This window comes from Lactuca serriola, chromosome 8 (genome assembly GCF_051521515.1).
Source record: "Lactuca serriola cultivar US96UC23 chromosome 8, Lser_US96UC23_V15, whole genome shotgun sequence".
Classification (NCBI taxonomy): domain Eukaryota; kingdom Viridiplantae; phylum Streptophyta; class Magnoliopsida; order Asterales; family Asteraceae; genus Lactuca; species Lactuca serriola.
The window spans coordinates 76,251,793-76,266,794 of NC_136415.1; the positions used below are offsets into that span (position 1 = coordinate 76,251,793).

General features: G+C 34.0%; 1 pseudogene; it reads left to right on the forward strand.

The window, feature by feature from the left end:
- Positions 1-1,327: 1,327 nt before the first annotated feature.
- Positions 1,328-10,689, forward strand: LOC145067061 (vacuolar protein sorting-associated protein 60.2-like; annotated as a pseudogene).
- Positions 10,690-15,002: the final 4,313 nt, after the last annotated feature.

Consider the following 15,002-nt stretch of genomic DNA (forward strand, 5'->3'; position numbering starts at 1 on the left):
TTGTTTGCAGTTTTGGTTATATTTTTAATGGAACAATAAATTATTGAATTTGTCTATTGTATCAGGTGAAAATTACCAATTGTGTTTGGAATCTGCCATGAGATTAAGCTCAAATCAGCTCTCTAGTATCATTCCATGTTCAATTGCTCATAATTCATTATTATATTTTGCTTAAACTAGGTGTGAGACCCGTGTATTACACGAGTTTATTAAAGATAAAAATTTAATATCAATATTTAATCATTAAATATTTTATAAAATAATACTTTTACATAACATAATATAATCTTTTGTAATATTTATAAAAGAAATCAAATATTCTTTAAAGCATTTATTAGACTTTATTATCAAATTAATAGAATCACTACTAGAAAAACAGCCTTTTACGACGCTCATTGCGCGTCGTAAAAGGCTCAGACGACGCGCAAATGCGCGTCAAGGAAGGCCATGTCATAAAGAGAGACGACACGCTTTTGCGCGTCGTCTATAGACGACGCGCATTTACGACGCTCATTTACGACGCGTGTTTACGACACGCAATGCGTATCAAGGAAGGCCCTGTCATAACGGAAGACGACACGCATTCACGTGTCATTACCTTACGACGCGCGTGTTAATGACACACACATTTTTGCGTATCATAATTTTAAATGTTTAAAAAAAACATTATTTATAGATTTACTTATTTTCAAATTAAATTTGTATTTAATGTTTCATAATAGAAAATAAAATATGATATACAAAAAATAGAATCCATTGCATAAATTTAATGTCATACAAAAAATAGAATCCATTGCATAAATTTAATGTCATACAAAAAATAGAATCCATAGAAAAAACCAATCAGTCCAACAACTATAGGTAAATTTCTAACTTCTAATGCAGTTCCACTTGGTTGATATTCAATTCCATCAACTACCCCTAGCCATAGCAAGCACAGAATCACAGTTGCCAATGTTACAACTCCAAAAGCTGCTCAATAAAACCTCTGGAATTAGTCCCTTTATCTCAGCCAAGGGTATAAAAAGAAAATTACTGAAGGATATAGAAATTAGAACCTGAAATATAAGAGAGTAAACTGAGGTTTCTCAGCCAAACTGTGGAAGCAATCCCTTCTCAGATCTTTAAATGCATCCTAATAGAATACAATAAAGTTACTATTCTAAGATTGCATCATTTACCTTAATCTATGACATTATTAATGTGAAAGAAAAACATTTTTGTTATAAAGAAAAGTCAAAAAGAATTTTTTTGTTGATAAATAACAGTCTATAGGAATAAAAGAGCATACTACACGGAAGGGTGTTGGTTCCTTTTATTGAACACCATGGGATTCACCACTTGTGCCCCAGTAGTGCAACCTGTTTTCACATTGGGAGTGAAACCAGGAAAAAAATCTGTAATCTTCTTATTTGTGACTGTTTTAGGGTTCTAAATCACAGATCTTTAGTTTACAGTCAGAATTAGCAAGAATGTTTTTGGGTTTTAAATCTCAATGAAACACATTTGCTGCACACATGACAAACAATCAAACACAAAAGTATGCGTATCTGATGCATATATTTGCACATTCATACAAGTATTTGTAGGTATCAGTCACAATACCACAAGAACATATATCTTATCAAAAGTATGGCCAATTGACGACATATCAACCACACAAAATTTATCAATCCTAAGGAATTTGAACAGAAATCAGATGAGAAGAAAAAATCTAGAAGAGATTGTTGAGAGAGTGTAAGAGGCAAAATTGTAAATTCTATTTTTCATGAGGCTGTGCAATTAAGCTTTTATCTTCATATCAAGTACAAAAAAAAAGTTAAAAAGATGTTATTTAGTGTGTTAAAGGAGTGTAAAAACACATATACCTCAACAAATGATAACCCTTCCAATATATTTGACTTGTATGGTCCAAAATACCCCTGACTTCTTATCACTTTACATATTTGGTTTCGAACAGATCTCCTAACATTACCAAAAACCAACTACCTTAGGCAACTTTCCACATCCTCTCCTAGCTTTTTCCTGCAAAAATAATAATTAGAGTTCATATAATAGAAATTTACAAGGAAAATGTTGAATACTTTATAACTTTATCAAGGAGTAAAAATTAATAAACAATAAAAGGACACAATTATGTTCTATCTTTTCATGTGCTTGAATACTTTAGACAGTCATTTATAATGGAGAAAAGAAGTTACCAACTCTTTCATGGTCTCCCAAATCAGAATAAAAATTAGCTGATATGGTCAAAACAAGACCCTTTCACTCTTATAAATATCCTTATAAATGTGAGAGTGTGTGACAGAAATGATAAGATAGTGATCACCTAAAACTCAAGACCCTTTCACTCTTCTATGGTCAAAACAAGAGCATGCAAGGACCTGATCATAGAGCAAAAAAGGTTGTTTTATTTGCCTATAAAGACTATGACTTGATCACCGATTATAAGTGTAAAAATAGAACATTAAAACTACAATAAAGTATTAAAGTACCTTGCCTTCAACCTCTCTAGGACTTTGATGGTTACAAGTTGTGAGGCCATGCAAGCATCGGGATTTACAAATACCAGACAGTTTCCACAGAAAGCATCACACGAAAGTGTATGTATGTATCTCTCACCTGTGACTTCTTTATGAACATGTGTCCTTTTTTAGTGTTGGACCAAATTCTTCGATGAGGTGTGTAGAAATAATTACTTGAACAGTGAATGCGGTATCCCAAAGTTGACTGCCATTGTAACCCTGTATTATATAACGAAAAATCATATATATATATATATATATATATATATATATATATATATATATATATATATATATATATATATATATATATATATATATACACTCTGATACTAATATGTGCACACAAAAGAATCATATTTAATGAAAGAAAGATGGGAAAGTGTCATCTTAAAACCTGCATTTCATTCCATATTCAGCAAACCAAAGATAATCATGTATCTTTGGGAGGTGTAGCTTGAAAGCCTCTGAGTTTGGATCTTCTGCCTAACAGCAGAGCATATTTAACACCTGAAGAAAAGGTTTTGGTTTAGACTATAGAAAGGGAAGGTTTCAGGAACTTTTCCATTTTCCAATATAAGGATTAGATAGATTATAATGGTATTGTTTACCTTGTTTACAAGCCCTATGCATATATAGCGAGTATTATCATCCTCATAATGGATGTGTTCCATGGCAGTGCTAAGAGCCTTCTCTCTCTACTTCTTCCTGGGCAATCTCATCAGTATAAGAGTAATAAAAAAAACTAAAAATATAATTTAAGAACTAACATTAACCCCCCATTGAAGTATGGCCTTTTCTGTTGGTGATCCAGAAACCTCAATTTCTTAGCCTCCCTATTAAACACCAGCCATAATCAGGTATCATTTAATGATAATTATTATAAAAAAAAGATTTACTATATTTGAAAATACCTACCTCATGTAAAAAGACATTGCCAGTTGCATTTTGAGCTACGTACACTTCACTAATAAGATACATCATCTCTCCTTCTTCCTTAACTACCCTTTCAGCAGCCTCTTTACTAACAACCAAAACTATCCCAATTCCCATATTAAAAGTCCTCTTCATTTCACCATCTTCAACCCTTCTAGCCTAAAAAGGGGCAAAACTGGAAACATCATTAGAAAAAAACAAATAACCAACTTTTTATTAGTGCTATAATGAACTTCTAAGCTCAAAAGTATACCATTTGTGAATAGGATCACATAATTTACAGAAGAATGGTCTAAAAGAAGGAAAAAGACATTTACTCAGGGACTCAACAAGACAAACAAACAGTCTAAATTTAACAACAAGAATACGTAAGAGAAAACACAGACTACAATAAATAGTAAATGGAATTACTATGCAAAGTAAGTTTGCCCCAAATACAGAGGATCATTAATGAAAAATAAACCAAGATTTGAGAAGGTGAAGTGATTCTCTGTTTACCTGATTGAATTTTGGAGAAGATAAAGATGAACACAGATAACTAAGAGATAAGAGACCAGATGCAGTTTGTGCAGAAGTTTCCGAAGAGATAATTTCAACACGTGTTCTCATTAAGACTTTTAATTGGGATGAAATCCTTTGTTGATTCCATGGCAATAGGAAAAGGAAATGAAGATTTAATGGGTAGCAACATAGAGCCGACCAAGCAAAACCAAGCCATCCACAACTCTCAGATCAAGACGATGACAAACCTAGTGGGCGGTGGAGGCGCTGCTTAAGGCGACGACTTTGGGTGTCCACCGGAAGGGTTTTTTTACCGGCGGGAAGGGTTTTTGACCGACTTAGGGTGTCAACACGTGCACGCATAGAAACACGCTTCTTCCTTCCTTGTAGAATTCTTTATGGGATGTCACCATTAACATCTTCACAATTATGCTCCAGTGAGTCAACACCACTCCTTTGCTCAATCCGGTTGTACCGGAAGAATAAAGTATCGCGGTGTCATCGGATTGAGAAACGGAGGGAGACAGAGCAGCAAGGTTACACGATTTCTCTATCAAATCTGAGAAGTTTCCTAGATCAATTATCGATAGATTGAAGCCATTGACCTTAGAGAATGGTTGTTCAACCCTGATAATCAACTTAGGTTTTGAATCGCTGATTTGGTGGGAAAGTATAGGGGATTCGCGGTGGTAGCGATGGCGCCAATGGATGTAACGGTGAGAAAGGCAAGGCTACAGGGAAGAGGATGGATTTTAGGTTATAAAGAGAGAAAGGAAGACGAAGACCCTAGGCTTCTTTCTTGCTAATTGGAAGGGGGGGTTTAATTTTTCACATAGGCGGGGTTTTAATTTTTGGGGATTTCATTTCCCGCTCAAAACGTGTGTTTCATTAAAAAAATATAAAGCGACACACTTACATGACACCCATTTTATAATAGGTGTCCTCTGTATTTCTTTTTCTTTTTCTTTTCAGACACTAATTTCAGGGCACGTACAAATGCGTGTCCTCTATCCTTCAAATTTTATAAGAGATGACATTATTTTTTGGACGCACGCTTTTGCGTATCGTAAATCACTGCGTGTCATTGTTTGCGCGTCATTAAAGGTTGTTTTTCTAGTAGTGAATGATTATCTTTCCTTATATGAAATTTTATTTTAAAAAAATGAAAATTCCTAAAAAATGACAAGTGGAAAATAATAATTCTAAAACTCCCATATAATTACAAGTGGCAAAACTCTTGAGAATTTGACAAGTGGCAAAAAAACATTCATTTATTAGAGAGGATTATGAACAACAATAGCTTTATTGGTAAACTTCCTTGGGAATTAGGGAATCTACAAGTTTTGGAAGTCATAGATTTGGGTGACAATAAACTCGGTGGAAATATTCCCAAATGTATCGGGAAAAAACTTACATATTTGGTAGTTTTGAGGTTCAACAAAAACAACTTCACTGGTAGAATTCCTTGATCTCTTTGCAAAGATGGGATCTTGATTTCAATGTACAACGTCCAAAAGCTTACCTTGAACATGGGTGGGTAATAAATTCAATTATGGATAATATTATGTTCTTCCCTTTCTGAAGTAAATTCATGATTTTTCTTCACGAAAATCATTTGATTTTGGAATAACTAACAAATTAGCAAATGGGTGCTGTTTTACAAGAAGCAATCGGTCATTACAAGGCCCTTATGACCCAATTAACATCATGAAGAACTAGGTAAGTATTGTATACTAATTCTTGTAAAAAAAAGCATGGTGGTTGTTTTGTGAATCCAACCATGAAGTTTGAAAATTTCCATTTTTCAATCAATAATTGGTACTATATTCATCTTTATGAAGGTGCTTCAACGCCGATGATTACATCTACTTCAAGGTCCTTGCGAGTTTTTATGTTCTGTCGATCCTTTACTCAGATACATAAACCGACATACTGGTGTTTATCGGTAATGGATTTTTAGGTTGATGTTAATTGTATCATGTGTAAACCATAATATGCTCAATAACTTGCAATTATTGATGAAATAATCAAGAATTGACCCAAAATCATGCATTGATTGGTGATATTCTACACCACGTTTAGCTATGGTCGTTAATTTTATAATTGACCCAAAATCATGCATTGATTGGCTTGATTCTTTGTTTTGCAGCTTCTCGATATGTGTGTGAATGCTAACTCAGGTGATGCCTTCATTTGATAAACCTAGTGTGTTTAGTCTTAAAGAGAAACATTATATACTCACTCAGGTGATGCCTTCATTTCATCTTATGACTTATATTTCATCTCACATCTGTTTTAAGGTTGCTAGAAGTTACATTTCTGGTATAAAGGGTGTCCCTGGTTGTACTTGCATACTTTGTTAGTCAGTATTAGATACATACCATATATAGGTTATGTTGTAATTTAGTTGCTATCTACAGTCAAAGTCAAACCATTCTTGTTCCATTCATATATGTTTTTTTACAATTAAGTTTCATCACGTGCATTGTAGCAATTATTCTAATAAACATTTATGGGTTGTGTTCTTTAATGCTTGCAGATCTCGAAGTGGTGGTTCGATGGACTCACAAAGTGGGAAACGAAAGGAAGAACAAACGAAGAGACCAATAAGGGTAACAAAGTGGGCGTGATAAACTCATTAGGACATCGCTTTATTTATATAAGGGGGTGTCCAATCTTGGGGAACAAGGGTTGACTGTGGACTAGAGTCAATTGCCACATCAGCTGTGACTTGGCAGCCACCTCACCGTTTTTTTACTGATTTGTCATGGAAACTTTTTATTACAGGTCAAGGGACCATTTCAACCGGTCAATTTATATGTCGTTCCCTTAATGTACAAAAAAGATTAATTGGGTGACCTTTTAAAACAAACTTGACAAGTTCGTTAGGCTAACATGACATTTTCCCTTTTCCTATTAACAAATCCACAAGTCCGTGTATCTCATTTCCGACTTAGATATATTGAAATCATAATACCGATATTTAAATTTACAATTTCGTGTATCATTTCAAGAGATTGTAAGTATTAGATTACACTTTGGATAAGTTTCAACGTGCTCCCAACTTGTTTGTTTCATTGTCACTTTAGCCCAACCAATTTATCAGTTTTATTTTAAAATGTTTGTCATGTTATTATTTATTATTATTATTATTATTTTTTTGCATATGAAGGGAATCAACTTGTGTTTTACCGGTTAATTTATGTAACAAACCCATTATAACCGGTTAGGTTGGTTATTTGGCTTTTTTATTTGGCTAGAAAGTGTTGACATGTAGCTTCGTCATTCTAATGTCTTCCCATCTATCAAACTTTCATCTACATATCAATCATATGGCGGTTGGTTTAGTGATAAACGGATAACAATTATAAAGTCTTCCCATATGTGGAGATAAAGGCAAGAGAAAGGCGCACACATACACACACATACACATTGCTCAGTTTCATCCCCTGCCTCCCCCATTACCAAAACTCTAGTGCATACAGAGAAGATCAATGAAGAAGTACTTAGGAAACGCGTACATAGGAGACACATGTGTTCATACACATCTCTTTCCTTTTCAATTCAGTTATTTCTATCATTTTCCTCAATTTCTCGATGCCGTCTTTCGATTGTGTCTTTTGTCCGTTTAGTTTCTCATCGAACATAATCACTCTATTTCTATTTTAGGTATAAACAAATTGAGATTTTCTATTAGGGATTCTGATCATTAAATTTTACAGAAATGTTTTTCGTTCCATGTTTTAGAGTCCTATGGAAATTTAACTTGAAGTTCAATATATAAAAAGAATCGCTTGATATAAATTATGTGTTCTTTCTGCTCGTTAGTTTTCAGGATGAATTTTGGAATGGTTTCTGGTCAGTGGTCAGCCAACTTCGGGAAAATTGATTATCATGTTCAGAACCGTCAAAGCTCCTCCCATGTGTGGTACCTGAAGGAGGTCAATGTCACTACTAGAAAAACAGCCTTTCACGACGCTCATTGCGCATCGTAAAACGCTCAAACGACGCGCAAATGCGCGTCAAGGAAGGCCCTGTCATAACGAGAGACGACACGCTTTTGCGCGTCGTCTAGAGACGACGCGCATTTATGACACGCAATGCGTATCATTAAAGCCACTGTCAAGAAAGGCCATGTCATAAATTAAGATGACACACATTTTTGCGTATCGTAACTTTTATTTTTATTTTTTTTTAAAAAAAATATTTATAGATTTACGTAAATTTACTAATTTTCAAATTACATGACACATTTAATGTCTCATAATATAAAATAAAATCTCATACACAAAAAACAAAATAAATTGCACAAATTATAATATGTCATACAAATGATCATTCAAATGTTAAACAAAAATAATACATTGCTAACATGGGTTATGCATTCCTATAAAACTAACAACCCACTGTGACCTTAATCTAGATTGAGGTCGACTTGGATCAATGGCGACAATTGAACTGCAAGAAATATATAGATCAAATTGCTTAACAAGTGATAAGTAAACAAATCCATTAGGATTTAATCAATTTTACTTACTTTGATCTTAAAACTTCGGGAACTAGAAGACCAAATTGCTTAAAAAAATCAGCAAAAGCCTTGTTGGTAGGGTACCCTGTACAACTTATACAAATTGCTTCTAGAACCCCCTTCATGAAGAGTAAACAAAAGAAACTTTAAATATAATTCAGGAATCTTTATAAAAGTTCGAACATCATTATATGCAGTCTACTCACCCCACAACATAATTGATGAATGATGTTGACATTATCAAAGAGTAACATACCATTTCCTTTTGAAGATTCCCAGAGATCCCATCTCTCTAATATTGATGCCATCTCTCTAGCACCTGAGTCAAGGGGCATGTTGACTCTCCCCTGAAAATTAAAAAATATATATCAAAATTTTTAATACTCTTCACTCTAAATAATGTTAAACTGTTACCTTGTTTGATCTTTTGGATCGATTGCTTTCATAGGTGTGTCCAACAGCAACTGATATAACCTCTTCACTGTATGAGAAGGTGAAGAAGTGTCCATGTCATCTGATATACCAGATGAAGCTCTTGATAAGTAAACTTTACCACTCATATCCAAAAAACTTCTCAGGTCCATAAATATTACCTGATATGAATTGACTACTACTTTGAGGCTCGAAGGTTTGAATCTTCTGGTGCAAGTAGCTTAAACAATGCCAAAGCTTCCTCAAATTTTTTGGATGCTGTCAATTGTACAATCTGCATTTTGATACAAGATTTAGGCACTGATAAAATTACATAAATGGCCATTGCTCTTGTAAAATAATTGTAGCATAAGGCTTCTGAATAAGACGAGGCTCATTACTAATGTGCTCAATAAGGCTAGGCTCTAAATTCCTTAACTTCTCTGGAAGTTCACCATCAGGACCACATAGTGCATCCATGTTGTAATCATAGTTAAAAAGAAAGTTAATATGAACAAAAGTTACAGAACCATGTTTGATTTAATTTTTTTTTATTGAAAACAAAAGTTAATATGAACAATAACGCGAGGCTCTATTATACGACATGAACCATTAGGGTTAGTTGAATAGCTTCCTTTAGGGACTCCCCATAACACAGGATTATAACTTTTTATTGAAAAAAAAGAGTAAATTTTTAATTTTTAGAACAAATCAAATTTTTAGAATCAAGTATTCAAGAGCATGAATTAGAATTACCCCTAGTTGTATCCATCCTCATTTTGGATGGCTGTGATGTACTCCTGTTGCTCAGGTGAATCTGGTGGCAGAGATTTGAGCATCTCCATATCTAATCTTTTTCATTGCAATCCAAATCATAAAATCATACACTGTAAAATCTGAATAATAAGAAAGAAGGAAATGAAGAGTTTTTCTTACCTACAGACTTCCAAATTATGTGTGCGGCCAGCATCTGATAATTTTTTCAAATAAAGTACACCAGGCGAGTCCTTCAACACAATAACATATAAACTTTATAGCATTTTAAATGTTTAATAAAAAAGGATCACATATGTTTGAATTTTGAACATGGGTATGAATTAAAAAACATACCTGAGAAGTGAAGGCAAGATAACCTTTCTGGATCTACTGTAGAGTTGATAATGAAAGTAAGTTATACTTGAGCAGGTATGAAGGACAACGTGACATGTTGTACAATCAAACATTCAACCTGGATCAAGTTGCATTCGCTTCAGAAGGTATTAAAGATGCTCAGCAAACAGTATGTGTCACAATTATCAAGCATTTGCTACAAATAGGATCAAACAAAGAGCTGAAAGGATTGATGAAAAATGTGAAGATACAAGACATTGATGTTAGTATAAATATTATGAATCTCTTTCTTTTGATACTTTGTAATTACAGACCATTTAATCTTGTTTTTATGTTTAGAATTTGCAAGATGAAATGATGGACATGATGGATATAAGCAGTGAGATACAAGAATCTCTTGGTAGAAGTTTAGTGTGCCAGATGATATTGATGAAGATGATCTCATGGGTGGTAAGCACAAATTCATTATTATTATTTTTCTTTTTTTAAATGTTAACTTCACTTCATGGAAATGTTTCAGAACTTGATGCTTTAGAGGCAGACATGGGTCAAGAAACTGAAGGTGAAGGGGTACCTTCATATACTCAGCCTGATAATGAGCCCGATCTGAATGAAGAACTTAATATGCCTTTAGCTCCAAGTGTACATGCAGTGCCAGTGAAACCATCAATCAGATGACCTCATTACAAGATTCTAGAGTAAAATCACAACAAATTTCAAGAATTTTAGATACCCAAATTGCTAAAATTGAGAACTCTTATGTTTCACATATGCAATCTAACATCAGAAATGAAAAACAAGAAGTGCATTTAAATACTTCAAGAACAGATAGAAGAGAAGAAAAACAGGAAAGAATAAATTAGATGACCTTATTACAAGAATCTAGATTGAAATCGCAACAAACTTCAAGAATTTTAGATACCCAAATTGCTAAAACTGTGAACTCTTCTGTTTCTCATACATCTAACATCAGAAATGAAAAAAAAGAATTGGGTATATGATTTTTAACACTATTGATTCAAAAAAGTTTTACCTAGTCGAGCAGCATGCTTAAGCATCATCTGTGGTAATATCCCTTTTCTGCAAGGTTAGCTTCCAAATTTAACATCATTAATTAGTTAATTAATCAAAGGGTATTTTGGGAAAATCATAAAAAAGATAACCTTTTTTGGTTTTGTGTTACTAGGTTATGCATGATCCAAGCGGAATGAGTAGAGGTTCTGGTTTTAAATACTAGGAATAGGAATATCTTTTACAGGTTCTTGATCTTTGGGTAAAGGGGTTTTAGGAGGGCGACCTCGTCTTTTTATAGGTATGTCTTTTACAGGTTCAGTGAATGCAAGAACTACATCAGGATCTGGTCCCACTTCAAATTCTTCACGATTGTCTATTTCTGCCCTTAGTTCTGCAGAATCCAGGGCACCATAACATAAGATCTGCAAAATGATTAGCTTCCTACTTGCAGAAAGGGTATAATAGTCCTTTTCCAAGACACTCAAAAAATTCTCAATCTTAGTAACTTTAGGCAAAAGTGAATTGATGCAATTCCATGAAATTACACTTTGTATCCTTGCTACGACGTTAGTGGAGCGTGTGTGGTTAACCGGCACACTAAATGGGTTCTAAGCAAAGGTAGCGAATGGTGACTCGATGTTTGTCATAGTTCGGTAGAGCGTGTGTGGTTAACCGACACATTGAATATGTGACTGTAACATTGGGGGCATCATGTAAGTTTGCATGGTTATTCACACCCTATTTTGTGATCCTCAGCATCCCAATCACAAACCGAGGGGCATATTGAGATTTAAACATGCCATTGAAAAGTTCAATGAATCTCAAAGGATCTAGGAGTTTTCAATACATTTAAAACTTAATCTCTTTTTCGTTTTTCATGGTGGAAAATTAGTGAATCGTCATTCACTTACCTTTAAATGTTCTGCAATTTGGGTTACGACATCCCTCTCCCAAGTTGTAGGCTATTGTGTTTGGTCCTATCCTTAATATCTCATTGGTGTTTTATTAAGGACTCACTCAATCAACTAACTTGAATTTCTCCTATTTGTAGATGTCAAAGTCTGACAACTATGGTCATCCTGAATCCGTTGGAAAAAGTTTTCCACATAAAGATGATGTTCCACTATTGGATTGTGGAAATGGAAATCATGCTTCACTTCCTCCACCTCCTCCTATTGTTCTCCTTAACCCACAATTTCAAAGGTTTGAAAATTTCAAGCTCACTCAAGCCCTTTTGGTAAGTAAACATGAAGAAGGAAAGTCAGTGTGTGTGCACACACCTTAGAGATGAAGTCATACATTGATAGGTTAAGAATGTTGGGAGTCGTAGTCCGTGAGAAGCTGGTTGTTGTTGGGTTCTTCAATCGCTTCCTGACTCATATAGTGAGTTTGTAAGAGAGTACTATATGATAGACCATGACGTGATCCTCATCGATCTCGCCTATTTGCTTGTTGCTGATGAATCAGCAATGATTTGGCGCGCTAGAGAAGCAAAGTTGATTGGTGGATCTGCCTTCCAAACTTCCATGGATATATGCAATGGCAATGAAAGGCATGCCATGGTCGAAAAGTTTGATCATAAGAGAAAGGCAAAGTCTGAAGTAGTTCAATGTGTTATTCCAAAAGAGTCAATTTGCTTTAGTGCCAAGAGAATGGGCATTGGAGACGAAGTTGCCCTATTTACCTGAGAGATCTAAGAGATGGGAGAGTCAAGACATTTGGCTCTGCTTCAGAATCGAAGAAAAGAAAGGAAGCTTAAAGGAAGAAGCGTGCTGAATCTGATCGTGAAGAAATGGATTTTGATCGCATGGATTCGAAGATTGGATTTTTTGAGCTGCTACTTTAGAGTTACGATAGATTGCTAAGAAATGTAATAGCATAGTTTTTCAATTGAGTTGTGCTGTAAGGACAAAATTTTCCGCAATAAAATAAAGATTTTGTTTTATTTATTTATCCTTGCAAAGACATATATGAAAAATTGATGTTTGTGTATTTCTATTATTAGCAATGTTGAAATGGATGCGATTCTTAGTTATGTTATTTATGATAGTGTCATAATTTTCAAAGTAAGGAAAGATTCTCGTCGCCCAAGTTTCAATTGGACAGAAACTTGGAATCATACAACCAGAATTGTGTGATGTATGGAAATCTTGGTACTTAGGTAATTAAGACTAATTCCTTGTTCACATAAGTATGTGAGTCAAGTGAAGGACTAAAGAAACTAATACACAATGTTGTGCACTAGTCAAGTCCACCATAAATAATAATAACATTATTCGTCATGATTTAATAAAGGTCTAGTAAATGTGGTTATACTTACAAGATTAAGTGTAATTCTGAATAATTGAAAAGTTTCAATGAATGACAAAACGAATGAGTAGAATCAATGAAGGCAGAAAGATAAAAAGTTTCTCCAAGAAGGGAGAGTACTTTTGTATCGAGTTTTTATGATCATCTTAATGATTAAGAGCCATATCATAATTGATCCTCTAAGGACATCTTAGTGCACTAGTATGGCTAAGAAGAGGAATTGGAAATTGTTAAAATGGTTAAATCAAAAGGATGAATCATGCTTCGTTCCAAAATCAAGTCTTAGAGTCATACTCCAAGAATGTGAATTGAGTGACACATTTTAAGAAGGTCTAACACACTTATCAAATGTAAAGTAGAAAAATTGTTTTTCTTGCTCTTACACATTTGAAATTGGTAAGTTGTGATGTCTTGGAGAAGACAAAGACCAACTAAGACCAACTGTGTGTAGTGGTTTGTCTTGATATAGACACACACTAATTCTTGAATATTTTTTTATCAAGAAATATTTCTTAATAAGAGAATCTAATATGTCAAGAGGTTAGTGGGAGTCTAAAAGATCTTGAAAAGTTTCAAGAACTAATCAAGAGTAAACTTGTTAAACACTAGCACACGACTTAAGGATTTTAACCTATCGTGTTGACGTATTCTTGTTTCTATGTCAATCCAGTTGAATTGATTATACATATGAGTTCTACGTGTTCTCAATAGGTTTCATAAGGGCAAACACCTTGTTCAATGAAAGTACATTGACTATCATAGGTGAGCTGCTAAATAACTTGGAAGCAATGGTGGGATCCTTGATGGCAAGAAATTAAGTATGAACAGGTTATGTCCATAAGAGTTTGGATTTGTCACAAACATTATCTTGTGACTATGGTTATGACAAATTCACATGGATAGGAACACATGCACCATAAAATCTAAGTGTCATAAGGTTTCTCTCCTTCATGAAAATGATTATGAGGAAACGCTTTCACTAAGAGAGATTTTAAGAGGATAACGATTATGTATGTTGAGTTCTCAAATTCGATTATGATTACGAAATCCCTCTTCATAGTTCGAATTGTGAGATTTGGCAATTGGTCTGAACATTTGGGACTTAGTAATATAAGCTCAAATTAGTTTAGACACACATGTGAGCTGTCTGAGGAAAGGTGTATGAGTTTGAGAAGCTTAGATAAAGGATTATCGAAGCACATCGTATTGGAAATATGAACTTTGGAAGTCAATAAGTATTGTCTTCTAGAAGTCTAACTGTTTTCTGAATACATGTCAAAGCTAGTAGGAGCATAAATGTTATGCTGGAAAGGATATAATCATCATGTTAGTGGGAGCATGATTATTATTTTAAGTATTGCAAGTTGGCAATATTAATTATAGAAAAACAAAAGTTTCACTTTGCAAAGTTACACGGGTTGAAAAGTTGTTTTTGCTATAATTAAGGGAGAGAATGTTATACTTCTTTTTCCAATCTAAAAGCTTAGATCGAGAAATTTTAATTGAATTTAGTCAAGGATGTATTTATTAATTGCATTCTCAAAGTTCGATTATGATTACAGCATCCCTCTTCATAGTTCGAATTTTGAGAACACAACAACTAGAAATATTATGACAATATTATAATAAGAAACTGGTAATTATATACTACAAGAAAAAGACCCTTT